The sequence below is a fragment of the Nannobrachium achirus genome (genome assembly GCF_963921795.1).
Source record: "Nannobrachium achirus genome assembly, chromosome: 19".
NCBI lineage: Eukaryota > Metazoa > Chordata > Actinopteri > Myctophiformes > Myctophidae > Nannobrachium > Nannobrachium achirus.
The window spans coordinates 48,141,728-48,147,228 of record NC_137826.1 but is presented as its reverse complement, the minus strand read 5'-3'; the positions used below and the strand labels follow the sequence as shown (position 1 = coordinate 48,147,228).

Here is a 5,501-nt window from a genome sequence, read left to right as displayed (position 1 = left end):
GTGTATGGTGTATGGTGGTCTCTAGTGGTCATCTGGTGGTATGGTATGTTTAACGTGCATTCGTTAAGGTGGTCTGGTTAAGGTGGTCTGGGGGGATACAAAATAGCTATTTCCTGGCGTTATAAGCGCACATTCATATTCATATTTTGGAAATCTGGCCCTGTATGAGTTAAGGATCTGGGCAGGTCAGAGCTGGAGGAATTCTGCAGCGTTTTGCTTGATCTCAGAGAAGAACCACGCATTTATAAATGTGGCATCGAGGATAAGAGTAGAACACAGATTACTGATCAGTTAGTTGAAACTTTCGCTGAGGACGGAGCCATGGAAGTTACACTGAAGATTATGAAAGAGATCGACTGCAACAATATTACCAAGGATCTGGGTACGTTTTTACCTTAATGGAGGACTTTGTGTAGGCAGTGATGTTTGGTTTGTTTGATTATAATTACAAAGAATAGAGTCAGAGATTTTATATCGTATAGACCAGTGGTTCTCAAGTTGAGGTCTGGGGATCCCCAGGGGTACTTAGGAGGGTGCCAGGGGGTCCCCATCCAAAGTATAGTTAAAATAGCATCACGGCTATTTAATCCACTTCATCAATTTATTAAGTTGGATATAAAAAAAATTGTCCTCAGCACAAAACAGTTTCAGATTAGCCTCGTAAACCGCCCTGTCGTTTACTGGGCTAGTTTCAGATGGGGGTCCCCGGCCAAATACATAACCATTTGGGGTCCTTGACATGAACAAGTTTGAGAACCACTGATTTATTCAATTCAATTCAATCTTAATTAGCGGACTCACGTTCATAGAGTACAAGGAATAGCCATAAAAGAAACACAACAGGCAATAAAAATCATTACGAAAATGTAAAATATATAGTAGGGGAGACGGGTGTAGGTGGCACCAAATTCTGGGCCATGGGTACAAGGATTCACTGTGGGCCCCCCATGAATGTTCTTAGGGGGAGGGGGTTTAACCCTTTTAGACTGGGTGCGCATTATTACTAATTTGAGTACAGGTATTTTGTGCTTTAACTATTGAAAAATAGCAGATATACAAGATCACAGCGCGGCACCGAGTGCCGCACTGCAAGCTTGTAGATCTGCTATTTTTGAAAAATTGTGAAGATTAGTGCAAGTCTTTGAATATTTCAATCCTTCTAAGGTTTTTTTAAAAACCTATATTTCTGTCAGTGGTGCTCAAACCTTAAGGATCCTAAAAATGATATGTATTTGGCCACGGACCCCCATCTCAAAATATTCAGTTCCAGGGAACCCCTAGAAGCAAAGTTTTAGTTACAAATGTTCGCTTAAAAAATACATATATTCGCCCCTGAGGGGAGAGCTGGCTCAAAGTAAAGTTCTTCACGTTTAACTTTTTTACTCTAATCCTTTTACCTACATATGTAATATGTTTTAGGCAAATGTCTTTAGCCACTTTTTCAATTGATAAAACAGGTCACGGGTTATTAAACCGAAAGTGAACGCTGTTCCGATGTTACATTTTAAGACCACAGGGGACTAATTGTTACACATTTTCACAACAAGGGTGTTATACAATACTGTATCAAACATAGGAATTTATTAAATATTAACAGATGTACCAGTTTGAGAGGTTGAGTGAATTCCATGGTTGATTTATGGAATTGTACAACAATGAACCACCCTAATCTGATTTAGAATACACTGTGATTGAATGACAGCTGACCAAAAACAATATTGCCTGCTATATCTCAGTCTAGCCTGTATGGCAAATTACTTCATACTTCCTGGGCACGTTCATTACAGCACTGGTCACATACTGATGACGTCATGATGGCATTGACCAATCAAGAGATAACGGGTGCCATGGCATTGGTCCGAAGGTTCATTAGTCCGAAGGTTCACCCTAACCTCAGTAACCTTAACTAAATTCGGACTAATGAACCTTCGGACTAATGAACCTTCGGACTTATGGGCAGTCCCCGAGATGACGTGCATTTCACAATTATGACGTGTTACAATCGAGGACTGAACTTACGAGCAATAGTGTCTGCTTGAGCATACAACTTTCGACACTGTGTGTAGATAACATCATCATTTGATCAGTAAGAAAGTGACTAAGATATTTGATTCTATTCCAGATTTCAAGACTATTGTCTGATAATTTGAACACAGGAAATTTAAGATGCTTGTCCTCTTTAGTTCTACTTATTAAAACAGCACTTTTGCTGGCATTGTATTTGATGTCATGTTACACACCATACATATAAAATGTCCAGGAGCTGCTGTAAACCAGCACTACTGGGACTGAGGACCACCAGGTCATCTGCATACATCAGGTGGTTCACAAGTGTTTCACCGACCATGCAACCAGTATTACAGCCTCTCAGTTGAGCAGACAAGTCATCCATACTGTATAAAAGTTAAATGAAATTGGAGACACAATTCCTCCCTGCCGGACACCATTGCTAACCCGATATACTTCCACCACATTTGACACGCAAAGTCTGGTGGACATACCAGAAGGCCTGGACCCGCACAATATATCACCCCGGGGTGTATATATATATATATATATATATATATATATATATATATATATATATATATATCCTCCTTCAAATCAAACTTTGTTCTTTATGATTGTATGATTTTATCTTCCTTCCTACAGAACAAGCAGTCAACCTGAAGAACCAACTGCAGTCTGACCTCAAGTCTCTAAAGGACACCAGGAACAAATACAAACAGTTTCAACAGACATACAACCTTGTGATTGAACACAATAAGGAGAAGGTGGAGACCACAGAGAAGCAGATCAGAGCAGAGATTGAAAAGCTCCACCAGTTCCTGAGAGACGAAGAGAAGACCAGACTGGAAGCTCTGAGGGAGGAAGAGAAGAAGAAGGCAGAGACTGTCAACAGAGAGATGGAGAACATTTAGAGGAAGATCTTGTCTCTCTCAGACAAGATCTCTGCTTTAGCACAAGAGCTGCAGAAATCCATTCGTCACAGAGTCCAGTGTCCAGTGTCAAAACCACAGCTGTTGTCAGGAGTGATGATAGACGACTCCAAACACCTGGGAAACCTGACCTACAGAGTCTGGGAGAAGATGAAGGAAAAGGTCAAGTTCACTCCTATCATTCTGGACCCAAACACAGCAGGCCCCTGTCTCCGTCTGTCTGAAGACCTGACCAGTGTGAGACGGACAGACACATATCAGCAGCTTCCTGACAACCCAGAGAGGTTCACTTATTATACCAGTGTTCTGGGTTCAGAGGGTTTCAGTTCAGGAAAACACAGCTGGGAGGTGGAAGTGGGAAACCATCCCAGATGGGCTATAGGTTTGGTAAAAGAGTCCTTTGACAGGAAGGGAGAGAGACCTGCTACACCAGAACCTAGAGTATGGCGTTTAGGTCTGGAGGATGGGAAGTACAGTAATGGGCATGATGATAAACCCATCGCAGTCCAGAAGAATCCTCAGAGGATCCAGCTGGACTATGACAGGGGGGGAGGTGTCCTTCTACGACCCTGAAGACATGACTCACATCTACACTCATAAACACACTTTCACTGAGAAACTCTTCCCTTTTTTCTGTACTGGATTCTCTACCATTGATGTCAAAGTCTGTCAAGTAGAGACATCTGTCTCTGTGATGTTACAGTGACGGCAGTAGGGTGTGTGTGTGTGTGTCTGTGTGTTTGTTTGTGTGTTTGTTTGAAACACCCCATCTTTATGATGACATTATTAAATAGTTGAATAATGATCAAGTTTAAGCTCATAGGCCCAGGGACGGATTAACCCCCTCGAGGGCCCCTGGCCGATAATCTTTTAGGCCCCCCCCACCCTCCACCATAACCCCCCCTCCCTCCCGACGTGCAGCTCGGATTGTATGCCATGATGATCATCTGTGGGCTAAGAAAGCACCTGTGGGCCCACATATTTGATATTTAATTAACGTATACATTTAATAGTAAATTGTCAATGACCACGTGGCCCAGTGTCCTCAAGGGCCCCTGAGAGCCAAGGGCCCCTGGCAACGGCCCCACCGGCCCAATGGTTAATCCAGCCTGAGACCACTTTACTACCTGTCAGAAACAAACTTAAATAAGAGACATGTATCAAGAGAGCCTGAGAGGTGGTGTAGTGGTTTAATTAGTAGTTCTTCGGCTCAGAGGTGCCATGTTCAATCCCCAGTCTTCTCATAGTTCAGTGATGCACTGTTTTGGAATTTTCTATGCAAACATATAGATGGGTGACTCAAAATGTCTTTATCAATGCATTGGGCGCACACACATTCTAGTTATGGAATCTCTGTTAGAAAAGCTCTTAACTCACCAGCAGATCATGGGATCAAATCCCAGCACCTCTGCATCTGAGCAATTGACACTGATGGCTTGTTTTTTCTCTCCTTTAAAAGGCAAATGTCATTGACAATGCATTGGGCACTTTAAGAGCAGTGGTGGCTGAGTGGTTAGTGTCCACACCTAGGACTCCGGAGGCCCCAGAGGTCGCAGGTACGATTCCCTGCTTTGGCTATCACTGCTCCCCTTCCCCCTTGCGCTCCTTGTGGGCATCACTGGGTTGAGTTCAGCTGGGTTAAAGCTGATAAAAAAAAGCAGCTGGGTTGGGCTGCGATACCTGAATTTCCCTCGCGGGATGAGTAGGTAACTATCATATCATTATCAAATATTTCAAAAACTACAAATTATTTCAAAGTACTGCAGCTGCCAATGCAATCCCAATGAGAGGCATCGTGAAATAACATAATTTGAGTGGTTGACTACTGAGGCCGTAGCGTGTTCTAATAAAGTGTCCCATGTGTTTAATTTGGCCTTTTTAAAGTGGCATATCTGTCATCTTGATACACTACCTACACTATACTTTAATATACTTCATCAGTGAGTCAAAAGTGCTAGCATTGGAAATGAGCATAATTATTGATTTACTAACTTAACATAAATGGAGCGCAGGATATTTTAGCCTATCTGTTACATTACAATCTACTAGTATTATTATTTTCATATTAATTACACTTTAAATGTAGTCAGAGTGTTTGATCTCTTAATGCCTATGTTCCCACGACCCTATGTTCCCTCACTGAGGTTAAGGTTAGGGTTAGGGTTAGGCATAGTGGTTAACATTGAGGGAACATAGGGCTGAGGGAACTTGAGCATGGACCCGATTGGTCACGCCATGGAGACTAGAGTTCAAAAAGGTTTTAGTTTTTTGTCGCATTCCTAAGACAAAAATGTGATACCAATAAATGTACACCCATTCGTTCCGTGGCGTGACCAATCAATAGAAAAAAGGTCATTTTGGGGGTGAACTAGGGTCCATGCTCAAGTTCCCTCAGCGTTCCGGATGGGGACCCGTTTCGAAACGGGTCCCCATCCAGAATCAATGGGGGTAAATTTACTCGAATCAAATTTTTGTCCTAGGAATGTGACAAAAACCAAAAAATATTATTGAACTCTAGTCCCCATGGCATGAGTAATCAATAGAAAAAAAGTCATTTTGGGG

General features: G+C 42.2%; 1 pseudogene across 1 annotated transcript; it reads left to right on the top strand.

The window, feature by feature from the left end:
- Positions 1–321: 321 nt before the first annotated feature.
- Positions 322–3,645, top strand: LOC308304891 (zinc-binding protein A33-like; annotated as a pseudogene). The gene is made up of 2 exons: positions 322–382; positions 2,653–3,645. The product of its transcript is annotated as a zinc-binding protein A33-like (transcript).
- Positions 3,646–5,501: the final 1,856 nt, after the last annotated feature.